The sequence below is a fragment of the Cibotium barometz genome, chromosome 46 (genome assembly GCF_041138505.1).
Source record: "Cibotium barometz isolate CiBa-2024 chromosome 46, ASM4113850v1, whole genome shotgun sequence".
In the NCBI taxonomy this organism is placed as follows: domain Eukaryota; kingdom Viridiplantae; phylum Streptophyta; class Polypodiopsida; order Cyatheales; family Cibotiaceae; genus Cibotium; species Cibotium barometz.
In genome coordinates, this window is record NC_141091.1 from 24,788,034 (window position 1) to 24,809,984 (window position 21,951).

Sequence of the window (21,951 nt, forward strand, 5' to 3'; positions counted from 1 at the left end):
GTTAACTTGCAGGTACACACCTCAGCAAAATGGTGTTGTTGCTGAGAGAAAAAATAGAGTCATTTGTGATGTGGCCAGGGCGATGCTCAATGAAAAGAGCATGCTAGATTATTATTGGGCAAAAGCATGTGCCACAACAGTGTATGTACTTTAATAAGACACCCACAGTAGCCATACATGGAAGTATGCCAGAGATGCGTCTTACAGGTTTTAGGCCAGACATTGGACACCTCAAAGTGTTTGGTAGCATAGCTTATGTGCATGTGCTAGACGAGAGGAGGAGGAAGTTGGATCCTAAGGTAGAAAAGTGCATTTTTGTTGGGTATGCACAGGATCGCAAGGCATATAAATGTTACAATACACAAACTAGGCAAGTGGTTATCTCACAAGATGTGGTGTTTGATGAACTTGCTAGTTGGTACAAGGAAAAGGATGAGGGTGTCATTGATTCCATTGATGCTGATGTGCATGTGAACTTGCCACAAGTAAGTTCTATTTCTATGTCTGGGCCAGCACAGTCTGGGAGTAGTGTTGTGTATAAAGGGAAAAAGAAGGTTCAAGGAATTAGCATTACAGGTTATGAGTTGTTAAGTTCATAAAGTTTTCATGTCAGGACTATGGTCCTACGGAAGTCGAACCCTAGCATAAGTTAATAGCTTTCGGAGTCTCGAGAGTATTATTAGTGCTAGCGGGGTTCAGGGGTTAATGGGCGTTAGGGTTTGGTCGATGTGTGTACACATCTAAGTTAGCACGGCTCTTAAGTAAGATGGGCGGCCGGACTAGAAGGTGTGGACACAGGCCAGGGTTTTGGTATAAAACCCAACGAGAAACCCTAACTCGTCATTATATGGTTGGGAGGTGAACCGACTTCCACCCTCTCTTCTTCTCCACGCCGAGGCTATGGCGGCTTGAGGAAGACGCAGCCGTAGAGCGGAGGCGTTACATTTCATGAGGAACTTGGCATACCAGTTTTACGCACACCAAGTGCAAGGCAGGATAGATATGTGCCTCCACATGCTAGAGTGACAGGTGTTCAGAGTGATCCGCATGCATTGCGGAGATCCCAAAGGGTCAGGTATCCAATTAATAGGAGGTTGGCATATCGTGACTTTGCTATGCATTATGCATATATGACCTCTTTGGTGAAGCATGTGGAACCTACATGCTATACAGAAGCTATTGGGAAGCATGTATGGGAGAAGGCAATGGATGTTGAGATGGACGCACTGGTTCATAATGAAACTTGGGATTTGGTTGCCTTACCACAAGGTAAAAATGTCATTGGTTGTTGCAAATGGGTTTATAAGGTGAATTTCAAATCAGATGGTTCCATTGGGTGCGCCATAAAGCGCGGTTTGGTAGCTAAGGGTTATGCACAAACCCAAGGCTTGGACTATGATGAAACATTTAGTCCAGTTGCAAAGATGGGAATAGCGAGAGCAGTCATTGCTATGGCTACAGAGCAAATGGTTGGGAAATGCATCAAATGTGAAAAATGCATTTCTAAATGGTGATTTACAAGAGGAAGTTTATATGGCACAGCCAGAAGGATACGTACACTCGAGGTACCCCACTCATGTATGCAGATTAAGGAAAGCATTATATGGTTTGAAGCAAGCACCTCGTGCTTGGAGTGATAAGATAAGCTGATATCTTATCTCCCTTGGATTTCAGGTTTCTTCAACAAATTCTTCACTCTATATGTGAAGAAAACAAATCATGGGATTGTCTTACTTGTCATCTATGTGGATGACTTGATTGTCACAGGAGATCATGCTACAGATGTTATGCATGTCAAGAAGGCAATGAGTGGGCAGTTTGATATGAAAGACTTGGGTGAATTGAGATATTTTCTTGGGATTGAAGTGATCAAAGACCATGCAGGGACATGGTTAGTGCAACGCCAATATGCATTGTGGATATGTTGGCAAAATATGGGATGACAGGGTGTAAGCCAATGAGTACACCTTTGGAGCAGAATGTGAAGCTGCGGGTTGTTTTTGGTGAAGAGTTGGATGATCCATCTATGTATAGAAAGATGGTTGTTAGTCTTATTTACATGACTATCACATGCTCGGATCTCAGTTATGCTATGGGGCTAGTAAGCCAATTTATGCAAAGCCCCAAAAAACCTCATTTGGATGCAGTGAAACGCATTATGCGCTATGTAAAGACCACTGCACATTATGGTATTCTTTATGAGCATGGTAAAGGCTTGGATGTACACGGTTACACAAACGTAGATTGGGCAGGTAGCTCGTATGACAAGAGGTCTACCAGTGGTTATGCCTTTACATTTGGAAGTGCAGTGGTGAGTTGGAGCAACAAGGAGCAACCTACTATTGCTTTATCTAGTATAGAGGCTGAATACAGGGGTGCAACCAATGCTACATGTGAAGGAGTATGGTTAAAGAGTCTCTTGGTTGATTTGGATGAGCCTATTGATGGCAAGGTTGTCATTCATTGTGACAACATGAGCAGCATACAGTTGGCCAAGAATCCAGTTTTTCATGCGCGGACAAAACATATAGAGGTCCACTATCATTTTGTAAGAGAGAAAGTGTTGGGGGATGGTACAGTGGATTTGCAGATGTGAAGACTGAAGAGCAGGTGGCCGACATCTTTACAAAGCCACTTAGCAAGGAGAAGTTTGAGTACTTCCGTACTATGTTGGGAGTACATGGGATGAGCTTGAGGGGGAGTGTTGAGAGCTTTGATAGCCCAAGCTCATTTACATCTTCATCTATGGCAGTACATCATGAGCTTGAGAGGGGCTGTTGAGATTCAAGCTCGATGTCAACTTATGCCAATTGCACTATGTGCTAGCATGTTAGGTAGTAACATGTGTGAGACATAAATGACCGCGTTCTGCTGGACATAGCATGTGGACATTAGCTAGGGTTAGCAGTGTGTGGACACAGCACATGTAGATTAGGGATTATGGCTTTATGCATAGTGTGAGAAGGGAGATGCTTCCCTCTATGGTTAGGGTTTTCTTAATACATTAGGGTTTGCTCTTGTGTGTATGTCTCTTCTCTCTCTACCTGTTTTTCATCACAAGCTGACATTCATTGTCACAAAGGAACCATCTCTTTCCTAGACCTTCACGGGAAAGTTCAAGGAATTGGAATTTTCGGATCCCCAGTACTACAATTAGTCAAGGCTTCCAAATTATTAAAAGGGCGTAGAAAGAGGCAAGCTGTATATGTCATTAAAATGAATCCAGTAGACATAAAATGTAAGGCTAAAGAACCAGAGTGGTTAAGTGAGTATGTAGATGTGTTTCCTGTGAAGAACTGACTGAGATGCCTCCGTCTTGCAAAGTAGATCATGAGATCAAATTAACCCCCGGAGCTCAGCCACTAGCCTATCTTGCATACAAAATGCCAATTCCTGAAGCCATAGAACTTAAGGAGCCGTTAAGACAACTGTTAGAGCAAGGATTCATCACACGGAGCGTCTCACCTTGGGGTGCGCCCGTTCTCTTTCAAAAGAAGAAAGATGGAACGTTAAGACTCTGTATTGACTACAGAGGGTTGAATCAATTAACAATTAAAAATAAGTATCCTATTCCTAGGATTGATGAAATTATGGATCGGTTAAGTGGGACCCAAATGTTTACAAAGATAGATCTCAAATCGGAGTACTACCAAATCAGAATCAAGGAGCAAGACATCCCAAAGATAGCAGCATTCAATACTCGCTATGGGCATTATGAGTTCACAGTCGTGCCGTTTGGATTGTCTAATGCTCGGGTGACATTTAATCATCTTATGCAGCATATTCTCAGAGAATACTTGGATGATTTTGTTCTTGTCTTCTTTGACGATATCTTGGTATACTCAAAGAATGCTGCAGATCATGAAGATCATGTGCGCAAGGTCCTGGAAATCCTAAGGAAACACCAACTCTTTGCAAAAAAGAGAAAGTGTTCTTTCTCTCTTGACCAGGTTGAATACTTGCGATTCATGGTGTCAGAGGATGGGATTTCTCTTGACCCCGCAAAGATCCAAGCAGTCATAGAATGGCCGGAACCCAAGATAGTAAAGGAAGTCAAAGGATTCCTAGGATTAACCGGATGGTATAGGATCTTTATACTTAGGTATGCTCAGATAGCATCCCCTTTAACTAACCTTCTCAAGAAGAGTACACTTTTTGAGTGGACTACAATGTGTCAGAGTGCCTTTGACAAGCTAAAGAGAGCCTTAGTAACTAACCCTGTCCTTAAATTGCCAAATTTTACCAAACCCTTTGAGGTAGTTATTACTGATGCCAGTGGGTTTACATTAGGCGGTGCTCTTATGTAGGAAGGTCATGCAGTGGTTTATATAGGGTTTGGTACGGGTACGAGCATGGGTAAGGAGAGACCAAAGTGGGGTGGAAAGTACAGTGTACATGAAAGTATGCTAATCTGTGGCTGCATGAGAATGTAGAAAGGGTGGTACCTATTAGCGAGCTAAAGGTGGGGTATGCATGGGCCTTCTAAAGGTGGGGTATGCATGGGCCTTCTAAAGCAGTGATCACATGGGTATCCACGTGGTAGCCAAGGAGACTGGGATGCTAGGGCAGCGGATTTTTGGTCCGTGTGTTGGCGCTATGGTATGTGTATGGTCCAAGGTAAGGTCCTTTGAGGAATGCTTCTTCAAGATACATATTTTGGGGCAGAACCCTTTTTTGAGGTGCAACCTCGATATGCATGCCAGTGCATCCCCAACGTCTGCCAAAATTATTTTCGATGAAATTATCGAGGTGTTTTCGTAGTGGTAGGGGTGCAGCCCATTCATCAACTGGACACCCTGATAGGCATTTATTAAGGTTGGAAGTTTACCATAATTTAACTAAACATTTATGTAGAGGCTTATTCGAGTGTCCATTTTCAGTGCTGTAAAATCCTATATTAGGGCAACAGCATGTGCAGATTTCATATTTGGACTGAGAGTTTTAAGGTTCCAAGTAGAAAGAGCTCAATTGTCAAAATGGTGATTTTTACACTATAAAAAGAACCATAATGTCATCTATTAAATGGACATATATTATTTTTGAAGATGGGCATGTTACAAGCATGACTATAGAGATATTATTTTGAATGCCTCTAGCATGAATATAGAGATGTTATTTTGGCACTATTCAACTATGTAAATCTTTTCTTAAAGTTCTATGGAAGAGTTTCCATGGTTGCCCACAACATGAATCTAATCCTTGGGGTTGTCTCAAGAGCTCATATTCTAGGTTTTTATCTTCACTATCTAATGTGTTGTTTTAGAAGCTCTACATATATCAATTAAAGTAGTTCAAGCTTCTGTGTTGCATGTCCTATTTAAGGGTTGTCCAAATAGTTGTTTAAATGCATTTTTCAAGAATTTCATGATCCATTGGATGAGTCTTTCTTGTTTTCAAGTCTATCTTTAAGGACTAGTTACCTTTGTATATGTTTTCCCAATTTTGGAAACTAGCCTTGCATTTCGCAAGGCTTTTCAAGGATTTTGGTGTTATGTACAACCCTCTTATTTGGAAATCCATCACCACCATGAATAAGTGGTGGAAGATTAGCTTGAAGGCCTAGATTTTTTCATGTTGAAGGATGCCGCGAATAGTTTATTAGATGTGTTCCCATCTTAACAAGCTTGTACTTAACCTGAGTCTCCTAATAGTCCTTTGTGATATTATTGACACTAGAAATATCATCCAATATATTATGGTGATTGTAGAAATCTTGACCACAAGAGAAGTGGTGAGCTTGGTGGGCTTCTTCCCGAAGCTTCCCAACAATCATTTGAGATATTACTAATACGAACACCATCATCCAATATTGTAGAGACATTGGAAAGCTTGACCACATAACAAATGGTGAAGGACAAGTGGTGAGATTTGTGGGCTTCCCCAAGCCTCCCAATAATTGTTTAATATATTGCTCACATCATCACCATCATCCACTACTAGTACCATCATCTAATATTGTAGAGATTATAACAAGCTTGACAATAGGGCTTGCCTACTAGGCTTCCCACCATTTTTTCTATTGAGATATCGATCTCAAATAGTGTTGTGGACATTGATAAGCCACCTGGGTGATAGCTTCTTCCACACTTACGCCACTAGCTAGGTTGGTGAGATTATGAGCGATGATTTATAAGATGTGTGACACTTTGGTATATTAGATGTGTGACAGATTTATGGCATAGTTATATCATCAACTCATGTAGTCATATCACATTATGAACTGAGCTTTGTACGTTATGATAAGATTACTTTCCCTTTTAGTATGTACTCTGATTATAGAGAATAGAAGAGAAGAAAAAAATTCAGCCATCCATCCCTCTTGTGTGCTGCTTGACTACTCTTCTGTGTGTGTGTTTGCTTGTAAAGAGCTAAAGCTCACCCTCTCTCTTACATTCTTCTCTCGGTATCAGAGCATTGGTTCATGTGAAGAGCTACAGGGGAAAGCAAGGAAGAGGTAGATGGGTAAGGGTATTCCATCTCTTTTCCTCTTCTTTGATGGGGCAGACAAGGAAGTCACTATCTAAGATTGAGGAATCCTCTTGGGTGAAGGAAGGAAGAAGACCATGTTGTGTGTAGTTAACTTTCTCAACTAAAATTGTACATGTTTCAATGCAATTTCGGGCGCATTTTAGGCCCATTTGGACACTGCAAGGTTTCAACACGCAATGTGAAAAAGTCTCATTTTTGGGACTGTTATTGCCCAAATTGACGTTTTTTGTAGAGGGATAGTGTGAATTTGGTGCATAGATAGTTTGTGCACATGTTCTAACTTTTAGAGGTGGTGGTGGGTGTATTTACATATATTTTGGTCACTTGCTCTGGCTGTTTGAGTAAGCAAAAGTGCCACTAGGGAACACATTGAGCAGTGTTACACATTACATAAAGATAACTCAATTGTAGGCATTTGGTTAGTTACAGGGGGTAAAGATGTTAGTTACAGGTAAAGATGTTAGTTACAGGTAAAGATGTCTCACATCTTGTCACAAATTATGAGTGAGAAGCTGAAAAAGAATAATTTCTAGGCTTAGAAATTCAGGATGACCATTTTTCTTGTGTTAAAAAGATGTTGAAAGTTCATCATAGAAGAAGCTAGAGATTGCTAAAGAAAATCCCACCCCACAATAGGTGCAAGCATATAAAGCATGGCATGTAAGAGCTAGAAAGGTGTTGTAACATGGCATGTAAGAGCTAAAAAGGTATTGTATTATTTGTTTGTTTAGTATGATATAATCTATTATTATACATATACAGGATACATAAAATTTTCCTAAGGAGACTTAGACACACCTTCATGAAGATGTACAACACAAACACTCAAGCTTGATGAAGACAGTGCCTCTCAAAGAGCTCCCGAGACAAGGGTGTAGTAGAGCCAACACAAAGGGGGAAGAGTAGATGAAGCTCTTACCCTTGTACCGCTTCCTGTACTTCTGTTACTTGGCCGCTTAGCCCTTAGCATGAACCATGCTATGATACCATGAAAAGATGTAGGGGAGGAGACAGCTTGAGCTCCTAGAAGCACACACACACTCACACAAACCTTAGAAGAGACCACAGAAGGTGAGAGGCTGAAAATTCTTCTTCTTCTTCACACAAAAAAAGAGATCTAAAAAGAAGATAAAGTGACTAACACACATAATAGAGTATATACAAGCAGCATCTATTCTTTTTCAAGACATAACCTACACTTTAGGTTATTTTTAAATCTCTATAGATTTGTTTCAACCCTTAAGAGAATGATGGAGGACATGGAGATGAACCTTGGAGAACACGGTGAGGTCACGGAGATGAACCATGCATGTGAAAACCCATCTACATTGATGGCAATGTAGATGCACTAAGAAGACACTTTCTATCCAACATAAGAAACTACAATTTACAAGTCTTGCACAAGTCATCCAAAGGATATCATAAGGGAAAACAAGGATTTAAGGAAAATGGAGAAATGCCAAAGAGAAAAGATTCGAGCTTTTGTTATGCACAAGATGAGAATTTTGTTGTGGATAAAGAAACCAAACTTAGGATTTGCAAAGAGGTTGCAATTTTTTCAACCTACAGACTAGAGGAATGAACAGAGATACTTGAGCAACTTTTGCTACACCCATCTTTTAAGAATGTGCAAACCTCCATATAAGAGCAATATGTTTTAACAATAGGTGTCAAATATCTGTAACACCTTGATGTAAGTAAAATAACCAAGATCATCAGATTTGTTGTTCTTGAAAAGATCTACTGTGATGATGTTGATGAATTCATGTGGAGGAACATGTGAATTTGAGGATATGAATATTGCAAAGGTCTTAATGGTTCTACGAATTCAAAAGAGGAATTTCTATCTAGCTAAATATCAACTCTCAAATGATGAGGATGGAGTAATGCCATTGTCAACTTGTAAATCCTCACACAAGCACCCTTACACAAGAGGTAATTTAGGACCTTGTGTCTCAGTTTTGGACTGCTAAGACACGTGTGTCTCCCAACAAGAAAGATATATGTTCTTAAAGGATGGCGATAATTAATTTTGTGTGGCATCATCTGATTCATCTCCTTGACCATCCACCACAAGTTTGTGTTCACGCTTTGCCAATTGGTTTAGTTATTATTCAACTCATTCTCAACATTCCCTGTCTTGCTTTTCAATGTTGATCACATGTCACTATCTACTTCTAGAAAAGGGTTTCCTAGCACTAGAAATGTTTGATATCTACTTCAAATTCTTTGTAACACATAGCAATTATTGTGCACTGCCCTCACACATATTTCTAACACTCTTAGATAGCCTTGAATGTGCTTTATACTCTTTTTTCAATGCTTGTCAAGTAGTGTGCACCTGTATCTACCATTGTTTACTACTTTCTAGCCTTGAATGTGCTTTATACTCTTTTTTCAATGCTTGTCAAGTAGTGTGCACCTGTATCTACCATTGTATACTACTTTCTAGCATTGAACAGAGAAATTATATCACTTTGATTGAGTGATATACTCATGATATATATAGGTTAGTGTAGTTCTTTCTAGCTATGTAAAGATATGTTTACTTGTGTGCCTATGATTTTTAGCAATATACATGGGTTTCTAGTTCCTATAGTGCCTACTTTTTAGTACAGTGAAAGTGCTTGCTCGCTGGTGCTATGCTTATTAGCACTATAGCAGTGATCTAGAGCTTTCAAGCAGTATTGCACTTAGCGAGTGCTTTAATGCACTCTACATTTCTTTTCAACAACACAATGTTTTGTATGAGCTTCAAATCACTCCACACTGCTTTTCAACAGTATAAGAGCTTGTATGAGATTTAAAGCACTCCACACTGCTTTTCAATAATATAAGAGTTTGTATGAGATTTGAAGCATTAGAAAACCGAGTATAAGCTTATTCAATGCCTACTTTTTAGTTCATGTAAGTGCTTGCTCCCTTGTGCTATGCTTATTTTAGTAGTATAGTAGTGATCTAGCGATTTAAAACACTCCATAGTGCTTATATTTTTAGGCATGCATTAAGCCAGTGCTTTAAAGCACTCTACATTACTTTTCAGTAGTGTAGAGTACAATAGTTTGGATGAGCTTTCAAGCATTAGAAAACTAAGTATAAGTCTATTCAATGCTTTCTTTTTAGTTCAGTGGAAGTGCTTTCTCCCTTAGTAGTGATCCAGAGCTTTAAAGAACTCCTCAATGCTTATGATTTCAAGCATGTATTGAGCGAATGCTTTAAAGCACTCTACACTGCTTTTCAACTCTCAACAGTATAATAGTTTGTATGAGATTTAAAGCATTTTACACTACTTTATAGCTCTATAACATATCTGCATCTCTCTTTACCTGCTTTTCAACTCTCAACAGTATAATAGTTTGTATGAGATTTAAAGCATTTTACACTACTTTATAGCTCTATAACATATCTGCATCTCTCTTTACCTCAATCAAAATCTCTCTCTCTCTCTCTCTCTCTCTCTCTCTCTCACTCTACACAATGCTTATCAATAGTGTTGAACTAAGATAGTGCTTTAAAGCACTCTACAATGCTTTTTAGTAGTACAACTCTATTAAAGAGCTATATAAAGCAGTTCATATAGTGCTTTTCAATAGTACAACACTGTATAAGCTACTTTATAGATCTTTAATAGATTTGCATCTCTTTAATAGTTTGTATGAGGTTCTTTTTAGCTTTTTAATAGTTTTGCATTTCTTTAATAGTTTGTACATGTCTTTAATGTTCTCTCCTATGATAATTTTATGTGCAGGCCTTCTTGACATAATTTTGACAATTGTTATGATACCCCAGGTTGATAATTTTGCATCTCTTTAATAGTTTATACATGCCTTTAATGTTCTCTCTTATGAAAATTTTATGTACATGCCTTCTTGATGTTGAAATATACAAGTGAATAGGGTGTGTGCGGGAACAAGCCCTTAGCAAGAGGCTGTAAAAGAGAATATATAAATGTGAGAGAACCTGTGAAAAGGTGAGAAGTATCTACTGGGAGGGAATAAAGGGTAGCATGAGGAGATTTACGAGGTGTGGAGATATTCTGGGGAGAGGTGGAGAGAATCAAGCAAAAGAGGCGGAGTGAATCAAGGAGAAATCAGTGGGATTAGATGCTTGGATGTAAACCCTATAAATTGAGGCATTGGTCTAATGAGAATTTACTGGTTTTTTATTATCCATGCCTACATTAAGCTATCAGTTAATTGCTTCACTAATTACATCTTAATTGCTCACTAATTATATCTTAATTGCTCACTGATTACATCTTAATTGCTCACTAATTATATCTTAGTTGCTCACTAATTACATCTTAATTGCTCACAAATTACATCTTAATTGCTCACTAATTACGTCTTAATTGCTCACTAATTATATCTTAATTGCTCACACTAACCTTAATTGCTCATTATATCTTAATTGCTCACTAATTACATCTTAATTATCATCTAATCTCTTTAATTATCTATGTCTACATTAAGCTATCACACTAATTATGTCTTAATTATCATCTAATCTCTTTGATTATCTATGCCTACATTAAGCTATCAGTTAATTGTCACTAATTACATCTTAATTATCATCTAATCTCTTTGTTAATGATGTTGATTCTAGCATTTGATCCACCATAGCCCATCACATTGCTGGGGTTTGATTTTTTTGCGAGCTTTTTGGAGATAAGATAGTTTTATGTGAGCTTGTAAGAAAAATGATACATTTTGGTGAGCTTTTATATAGTAAGTATTTATGAAAGAGAAATAAATACATTCACATACATACATATATATATACATGTATATTCTCAAACACACCTACCTACCTACCTACCTACCTACTTGCCTACCTACCTACCTTCCTACATATATACATACATATATACACACATTTGTACAATACATACATACATACATGCATGCATACTCCCAAACATATACATGCATGCATACATACATACCTACATACCTACCTTCCTACATATAAAAACACATTTTATGTCCAAGAAACTTAAATATAGGCACAAAAATACCTATCTATGTACCTTTCTTCCAATGTTTATTTCAACACAAGTAAAAACAAGTATACCCGGCTCATATTTTCTTACAAAAAGATTGAGTTCACATTTCCTTACAAGAAGATATATGGTTGGTACAACTCCTTTACCATAGCGTCGCAAGCTACCTACAATAAGACTTTAGAGTACGTGACAGTATACTCCATCCCAAAGCAAGACAAAAATAATATTGGTTCAAATTTTCTTACAAAAAGATTGACTTCACATTTCCTCACAAGCTTAAGTAGGCACAAACATGGAAGGCTTGATTAAAGCTTAAGTAGGCACAAACATGAGAGGTTTGATTAAAGCTTAAGTATAGGCACAAACAGGCTTGATTAAAGCTTAAGTAGGCACAAACATGAGAGGTTTGATTAAAGCTTAAGTATAGGCACAAACAGGCTTGATTAAAGCTTAAGTATAGGCACAAACATCCTTGCTTCGAGGACGTGATAGTATATTGTCCACTTCCTCTGGTGATAGTGTCGGTTGATGCATTACCATATCCTCATTCGTATGTAATCCCAAAACTCGCAAGAAGACAAAATAGTTATGCTTACATGCAACGTAAGACTTTCCTCTAGATTCTCTTTGCATGAAATCAGGACATGTACACCAAGGTTGTACCTTGATGTGTATAAAATAGTCCTCTCCACTCTCACATGCCAAATGAAAAATAGAGTAGGGGGACGGCTGCATTACAGTCTCATTAAGGACTGTCGCAGTCATGGCCTCGGCACTACCAATCCTTCTTTTCTGCTTCTGTGGACGTTTCTCCCACCCCCGACACAAAAGGTTCTTCATGAGTAACATCTAACTTGAACCCTGCCTTTACTAATTTCTCTACCTCTTGGCTGGTTATGTTGGTCCCAACATCCACTTTCCACATATCTGGGTATGATGGCTTGTATATTATGTTTGGATTTACATGCCATGTGTGTGAAACATGTGAAGGACAAAACCACATCATTTGAGCCTTTGGCCCTCCCGGACCAGGATGTCGTCGCTCTGAGTAGAAGCTGGGGGCAACAACTCCAATAGAGCTTCCCTGTATGTATGAGTTGCACTTAAGTCTTCCATCAATACCTCCCAAACATTTGACTTTTTGAGTTCAATGGGGTTCGTCTGATGGCCCACATTGTGCATCCAACGGCCTCTTCCTTTACATTCATTTGTCCTCCACTCATTGTGCCATAATGTTGTTTAGGCTCTTCATGTCTCACATCTTTGTTTCCTCCAGTCATTGGACTTTTTGGTCCTCCCTTTGAAGCGGGACTTGCTGCACTGTTTGTTCTAGATCTATCTCCAAAACTTACTCTTCTTGTTGTTCCCCGGTTTTGACGATGTCTGCTCTGCATGACATAACCTGGACGATGTGAGCATTGGTCTACTTCCGTTGTCCTCACCCTCTTCCGTTGAATAGTCTCCTTATCTCCATGTAGAGGCCTTGATTCCTCGTACATAGGAGTATTAGCTACTGTTTCATGGACCATGCGAGCCACTTGTGGTGGTATCGGTCTTGACCTTGTTGCCACCCTGTCCAGCAACTTGCTCAAGCTTGGTCCCTCACCTTTGTGCTTCCCCATCTGATATGCATAATGCTTTGCACTTTGTAGTAAAGCGTTTGCCATATCTGAAATGCACGCATCATACAAGCTAACCTTTTCCTTGTATCCTTCACCAGCAAGCCAACTCCCATGTACACTTTCAGATAAGTTTGTTCGAGGGGTTTGTGCTAAATCCACCGAGCTAAGACCACCTGCACACAAGAGGTTTCATACAAGAATTCACAAAATTGACTCCAATGCAAATACATCCATACAACATACGTAAAATTTCTCACCCTTGACATGAGGTTGCCCCAATGTGCTATTCGTACTTCCCACCAACTCATCCACGTATCTATCACTGATAGTTTTCCCTCACGAACATGTCCATTTCTCCACCACTCACGAATCTCTTTACTTTTTAAGAAAGCTGACTCCTTATTGGTTTGCCAATCTCCTTATTGGTTTGCCAATCTCCATTCTTCACACAAGTCAATATGGTGTTGTCGACTTTTTTGCCTTCACGCATTGTTTAGCATGCTTCATCAAACTTTGTTTCCAATGGAATAAGCACGTTCGCTCCCTGTCCTCCATAATGTTGTGCGGACCCCCATTGAAAATGGTCCTAACTGCACACCAATTGGACCCTGCTTCATTAGCCATAAACCCATAGAAGTGTGCGGGTGCATAACCGCATTGCTCCATTGTGCTATTCAGCATTTCCCAAAATAGTACTTGGCTTTTTGTATCCTCCTCCATTTCACATGTGGCAATTGTCAACAGCTCTTGAACACTATAAGATTTTGGAGAGAATTTTTTTCAATCAGCTATCATTTAAGGTAAATGAAAGAAAGGAAAAAATTGAAGTACGTAGTCTCACCTTGGGTTGTAGACATGACCAAGCCATTGTTGACCAACCAAAAACTCGATGAGTGTGATCAAACAAAACCCAGGACTTTGACAAGTCACCTCCACTATCACACCGCATGCGATTCACCAAGTCCACGCCTAATGCTAGTCCTCGCAAAGACATCTTAAAGACATAACATTTGTCATCAGGGCCACCTTGTCCTGGGAAACGGCTACCTTATATAAATGAATAGCGAGATCTTCTTTGTATAAGAAGGATGCTATCAAAGCCCTCTTCTGATGGCATCAATTTTCTTTTCTCCTGGGATACAATGCGTCTAAACCTAAAAAACATAATTTCACAATAAAGAGAGGACCGAATGTAGAAAAATACTTCCAAATATAATTAAGTTACAGAATGAATACTCACCTCTGGTTTTCCACAAGAGGACTCAACTCCTCCAAGAAATTGCAAAGCTCATGATCCCCAATACTTGTAGGTAGCTCATCATTTTGATTCATCATGGAGGAAAATAGCATATCCTTCACAATATCCATCTGTATTTTTTGAGGACCTGCACTTCTCTGGGCTTTCAACACTTGAGAAACAAACATTTTCATGCACTCCAACATTGACCTTGAAGTTACTGGCTGAACTGGATGTTCATACAGCCTAGTGTGGAGCATCATTCTTGTAATAGTTGTGTCACGAGGCATTACGTAATACACAATACATCTACACACTTGCACACAGTGTGCAGTTTTGCAACAAAAGTGACAAACTATTTTAGATTTCTCATCCTCTGTCAGAAGTCCAATTGCAATCTTTTTTGTCAGATGTCCATGAAAGAAGGTGTTGTTATACCTTTTATTGTTCAAGTAAAAAGGACAGCTGAGCCTATGGCACTCCAAAGTACCAACACAATAGCTAATACGCACGGTACAACTTACAGACATGTTTGATGTTACTGGACGTGTCCATAGGTGACCATCATATTTTTGCTCCATTCCATCCATATTTCCTATTTTGCCATATGTTGGTGGAAACTCTAGGATGGAATCACCATCATAATGTCTTGGCACCTCCTAGACTTGGATGACTCGAGTAACTTTTTCCAACAATGAACGTAGAAGAGAAGGTTGCTCCTTCTTACAAATTCTTACGAAGAACTCAAAGTATACTCTCTGAAGCAATACATTCATCTTCAGAGATCTTGTGCTTTGAACCTTTTGGATTGCTTGTGCCTTCACCTGGTTACAAAACAGTTGCAAAACAGTTGCTGAGCCATTCAAGTCACTCTCAGAGGAGGAGCTCGAGATATGAACATGAGTGTTTTGTGTCCCTAATTCTTTATCCACCACTGAACTCTCCAAATGTCGGGCATCTTGGGCAATGTCATTAGCACTAGAATCAAGACTCTCAGCATCACAAAGAGGACTACATTGTAGCATATATGTTTTACTTCGAGTAATATCTACAAGGTAGTTTTTATTGCCCTCCATATCATAATGAGCGATGATTTCCTGTAGGCTTCCATCGGTCCTAGTAGCTTTCACTCCAGAAAGGGCGTGTGAAGAAGGCAAAAACCCTTGTAGATATCCGTGTGACTGCTGACAAGCGTGGTCTGGTGGAGAAGTATTAAAGTTTGAGATTTTTTGCTACAGCCATCAAGCTCCCACTCATCAAAGGTGACAGTGTGCTCCATAGGGAAGGCAATACGAAGATACAAAAAGGACATGAGAGACGAAAATGTGAAATGAAAATATAAAAAAGAAGGAACAGGTGGAGCAATCACGATTGAGAATGAAGGAGGTTGAAATGATAAAACAAGGTGGAGCAATCACGATTGAGAATGTAGGTGGTTGAAATGATAAAACAAGGTGGAGCAATCACACGATTGAGAATGGTCACGATAAAATTTTTTTATAAAAAATATATAAATATATATGTATCTACAAATATATTAAAAAATACACAAATATATACATTTATTGGTTCTAAGTATTATTTTTATAAAAGGCTTGTCTCTTTGTAAATACACACACACACATGTCTATATTTATATTATTATATTGTATATATTTTAGGCTAAGAATCCCCTGACAGGGATATATGTATTTTAGTGTGTGTGTGTATTTACAAAGAGACTAGTCTTTTACTTATTTTAGGGTATATAGATATATTAGACTATAGTACTCACTAAGTTTTTTGTGCAACGCAATTCCTCTACCCCATTGGTCCCTTTATGCAGGCTGATTCCAAATGAATCCATCCGTACAGTTTCTAGCCAACTTGAGGTGTTTCATGATTCTTTTGACTGCCATGGTTATGTCGAAGCATCTCCTCCTTTTTTAGTTTCACTTACACGTCCTAGAGGCTCTATGTATTTCGCAGTCAGACAAATAGACTTGCAAGAATGGGGACCAAACTGGGTGGTACAACATGACAGATTTGAGGATGAAATCAGAGGAACTGAGTGGGAGGATCTCAGTTGGTAAGAAGATTCTTGTTTGGGATGGCAATCATCGTGTGAAGGCATGGATGTATCAAGTGCGTGAAGGTATGTTCTTTTGAATGCCATAGAGTGATTTTATGTAACATTAAAAGTAATATATTGTAATATCTTTATTTTGTTTTCTCTAGCTTGGTCTCATAGCCCCTCACGCCATGTCCGGGTCAAATGTCAATTTTTGGTTGTGGACAAGAAGCAAGAAGGAGAATTGCTATTGGCTTTGCGATCTCAAAATGAGTAAGTGATCTCTCTCTACTTAATTACGGACATTGTGAAGTCATAGTTAAGTTCTTGGCTCATTGTGACTCTTTACAACACAGATTGGTGTGCACTAGTGTTACACCCACATTGTCACATGAGATCTTCATGTTTCAACGATTTGGAATGGCGGAGGTGGGCTTTAATGGAGCTTAGTTTGGAGCGACGAAGTGGAGAGCAATGGTACAATGCTCCAGCTACAATCTTGGCACAGCTTGTGTGGAAGGTAGTGTTTGCATTTTCCATCTTTTATTAACGGATTATCACTGTTTTTTAAATCGTGTGAGTGATAATGAGTCCTTTTTGTTATACGTAGACACCATTTGAAAATGCGGTGAATCAAGCTATATCATGCATTGATAGACATGCCATGGGGTTGCAAGAATATGAGACAAAATGTGAGAAAGCCAGACGTGGTGTAGAGCAAACATTTCGAGATAGAGCGTACAAGATGCTCATAATTGCAAACCCATCCAATGGTGATGCATTCTTTCAACTCGTATATAACTATGATTGGTCCAAGAAGGGATTGGTTGCTCTGACCAAAGAAAAGCTCTACACAGTCGCACCATATCTTGGATTTCAACTCAAAGGTATGTCACATGTCAATAAACCTCCCTTAACATAAACTAACCTTAACATCTAATCTCTTATGGCTTTGGTATGATGCTAAAATAGGAAGACGGAATTGCTTCAAATGCTTATGACCGGGAGGGCAAAGGACAAGGTAATTTTGGAGATGTTTGGGGATAACAAAAAGACATTGCTGCATATGAAGAAAGAGTTGTATTGGGAAGAGCTAATAGGAGAGGCGGACTCTATTTTGGAGGGTTTATTGGTATATGATGATGTTATCTACATCCCACCATTTATGCAATGGGTGCAAGAGGAGCGATCGAAACACATACCATGGGCCTTCCATGAGGTGTGGGCAAAGATTGGAAAAGTGAAGGAAGGCCAAAGCAACCTGAGGTGGAGAATGCCGCAAAGAGGGTTGTCTACAGGTATATATCTTCTAATGCCATTCTATTTTTGCAGAAAATACATATACGCATTAAAAAAAATATTTTAGTGCTGTTTGTTTTATTTTGGATATGTAGGTGGGTGCAGCTACTCATTGGCCAAGGTCTAATGGACAAAGAGACAGAAGCAATCAAAGAATGGGTAGATCCAAACTCCTCAAAAACAATGTACCCCAACAAGGAATGGGTTGAGAGAGGGGTTTCTGATTGGGAATATAAGAAGAGATGTCCTTGGTGGTTGGACTATCCTCTAAATCATGTGCCTCCAAGTGAGGAGCTCCTAGAAAAAGGTACTTTTTTGCTTTCTACTGAATTATATGCATATAAATGTATATGTATATGTATATGTAAACCTTCCTACCTATACAAATACATACCTATACATACATATAAATATATATAAACTATCCATATGCATATAAGAAGAGATGTCCTTGGTGGTTGGACTATCCTCTAAATCATGTGCCTCTCCAAGTGAGGAGCTCCTAGAAAAAGGTACTTTTTTGCTTTCTACTAGATTATATGCATATAAATGTATATGTAAACCTTCCTACCTATACAAATACATACCTATACATACATATAAATATATATAAACTATCCATATGCATATACATATTAGATACATGTTCATACAGATATATACATATACAAATACATATGTAAACATATATGTACATATATATATGCATACATAAATATATACCTATATACATACACTAAATTATATACTAAATTCCTACATACATACAAAGTTCATGTTACATTTAAGATTTGGCATGTTAGCTTTTAAAGAAACATTATTAAGTTTTGAAGTTTATTTTGGGATTTTTTTGAAAATGCAAAGGAGATGCTGTCCAAATTTTTTACAAATTTGTACATACATACATACATATGTATACATACACATGCATATACACATACATATACATGTACATATACATACACATGCATATACACATACATATACATATATACATACCTACATACATATACATATACATATGCATATACACATACATATACATATACATAGATACATATACATCTACATACATATACATATACAAAAAGGTCTGGAGATTTCTACTTTTTTACTAAATTAGCTTGATCTATTTCTTGAAGAATTTAAGAATTGCCAATCTAAGGCTTGAAAGAGAGCCCCCAACTCAAGAAAACTCAAGAATACCTTCCCTGCAACCAACAAACTTGACCCAGTCTCCAGTAGTTGGATCCTCGCACGTGGCCCCAAAACCATCCACACCACTGTCACGAGTGCCACAATCACACCAAGAGCATACATCTACATCGTCTCAAGTGCAACGTGAGAGGTGAACAAAGAGACGTCTTGACATTATGCATGATGTTCAAGAGGGAGACCCCACAAATGAAGATAAACAGAGAGACCCTCCAAAGCATCTTCAAGAGGGGGAGGTGTCAGGAAAACGTGACATCATGGACATGACTAGTAAGAGTACTTTCCATCGTAAATTTATTTTGAGAAGTGTGTGCTTTCGAAATGCATCTCATTTTTTGTCTTGTTTACTTGCAGGAGGTGAGAGATGTTCTTCACACATATTGCTGGTAGACGTCCACACTCTTTCGGAGGGCTCAGATAGGTAAAAAGAATAATTTCACCATATAATAAGTTTTCCAAGTTATACTTACCAAAACCAAACATCATAAATCTTTTATGTAGTGTGGAAGAATTCTTGATGAAGATTCCCAAGGCTCTATCTCATAGAGGTGCTCCCTTAGATATAGTGGCTTGCCTCGTATGGGCTGACTTTCCTACAGGTTTATAGGTTGTTGATGTAGATACAGATGGGTGTCCCTCTCGTGGAATCAAGTTTCTTCATCATTGATACGTGCCACACTCAGTTTTGTTGGTTTGTTTGTGGGCTGATGAGGGTTGGTTTGTGTGTTTGAGTCTAATGGATCAACTTCCTAAAATATATTCCATGGGAAAGAAAGTTGGATTGGTTATGCATTGAACAATGTCTGTTCATGTGGAATCAAGTTATTTGTATGAGAATGGAGAACGGGTAAGTCATAATCTGTCAAATATTTTCCTTTATGTATACATCTTATGTGGTATGGATATCCAAACATAATGTTTTCTCATTATGGTAGGTGGATACATTAGCGCTTATCGAGTAAATTGCCATGTCCCTATTATTGATCGTGAGGCTGGGCAAAATGTTTCAAAGAAGTTATTCAATGCTCAACGAAATTTCATTTTTGAGAAGAATAAGAAGCATCCATTCCAATGCACGATGATCTTGGAGCGTTACATTCGAGGTGGTGCAGAAAGATCTCCTATGTTCTTTAGGTGTGTATGTATGCACATTGAGGTCACAGGTTGTGACATTTGAGTGTAGTACAGTACCGTTGCAATTCTGTAGGACAAACCAGAGTGCTGTTTCTGGTAAATTTGTGTGTCTGGCAAGATGTCAAATGATGGCATAAACTAGATTGTTGCTGAGAAGCTTGATAAGAACAACTTCCATGCTTGGAGGTTCAGGCTGACAAATTTCCTGATGGGAAAGGGTTACTGGGACTATATAGAAGGTGAGCATGAAGAGGCACCGAAGATGTTACCAGAGATCAATCCGACTGCTGCACATGTGAAAGAGTTCAAGGATTGGAACCAAGGAGCCATAAAAGTTATGTATTGGCTCTCTATCAGTATACAAGACACCATGATTGGGCACATATAGGATGCCAAGTCCCCCAAGGAGGCGTGGGACACCTTGGTAAAACTCTATGAAACGAATACCAAGGCGCGAAAGATACAGTTGAATAATGAACTTCATACTATGGAGAAAAAGTGTATGTCTGTGATGAATGACTATGCATTGAAGATCAAGGGTATTGTGGAATCCCTTGCATCTATTGGCATTTCAGTAGATGATGATGATAAGGTGGAAGTCTGTCTACGTGGTCTTCGACCACAATACAAGGCATTCAAGACGTCTATTCAGACTCGAGAAAACATTCCCAATTTCACAGATTTGGTGTCTATGTTGATTATAGAAGAGAAGAGCTTGGGCGAAGACCAAGAGCCTTCACAAAACAAAAATAGTTCAGAGCAACAGGCCTTCTACACAAGTTCAGGAAGAGGACGAGGTAGAGGAGGCCATGGACGCAGCCAAGGAGGTGGCCAAATAGGTAATCATAATTATGGCCACCAACAACAGCAACAACAACAACAGTCCTAGAATTCACAACAACAACACGCAGGTGGAACAGGCCAATTCAGAGGCAGGGGGAGTAAAAGAGGTCATGGAAATTGGCAAAGGCAATATAATGATACACGTGGATGCTTTTATTGTGGTAAGCCTAGACATGTGCAGGCATGATGTTATAAGAAGCAGGCTGACATGCAAAATGGGAAATTGCAGCAAAACAACTATGCATCCTCGAGCAGAAACAATGAGGATAATGAAAGGTTGTTTGTTATGCAGCATGTCGTTAATGCCATGTCTGAAAATGTTGAAGCAGCACATAAAGATGATGTATGGTACGTTGATTCAGGTGCTTCGAACCACATGACAAGTCATGGGGAGTGGTTCAAGGAGATGAAAACCTTCAAAGAGACCAGGTTTTGTGGAAACAGGGTATGACACTGCTCATCCAATTTCCCATGTTGGTGGAGATGTGCCATTGTCTATGCAGGATGGCAAAGTGAAGTACCTTGAAGATGTACTTCATGTTCCGAACATAACAAAGAATCTGGTTTTAGTTGGCCAGATGATTGAGCAGGGTTTGCAGGTTCGGTTTAACCCTAATGGTGGTTGTTATGTTGAAGACTTTAAAGACAAGTGCAGGTTGGTTGCAAAAGGCAACAGAGTGGGCAGAATGTTTACATTGAATGTAAACATGCCTGAAGTGAGTGCTGCGATGTTTGCAAATGGTTCACGAATTGTTGTAGACACAGACATTTGGCATAAAAGAATTGGACATGTGAATGTGCAGAGAATGAAGTCTATGCAGACTAAAGGAATTGTGACAGGGCTGCCAAAGTTTAAAGTTGAAGGTATGCAGAAAATATGTGAAGCATGCCAATTTGGAAAGAAAACAAAGCATGTATTTCCACGTGATAGAAATGTGAGCAGAAATGCATTAAGATGTATGGGGTCCTACGAAGACCATGTCTATGGGAGGCTACAGGTATTATGTGACATTTGTTGATGAGACCACACAAGGAAATTGTGGGTATACTTCATGAA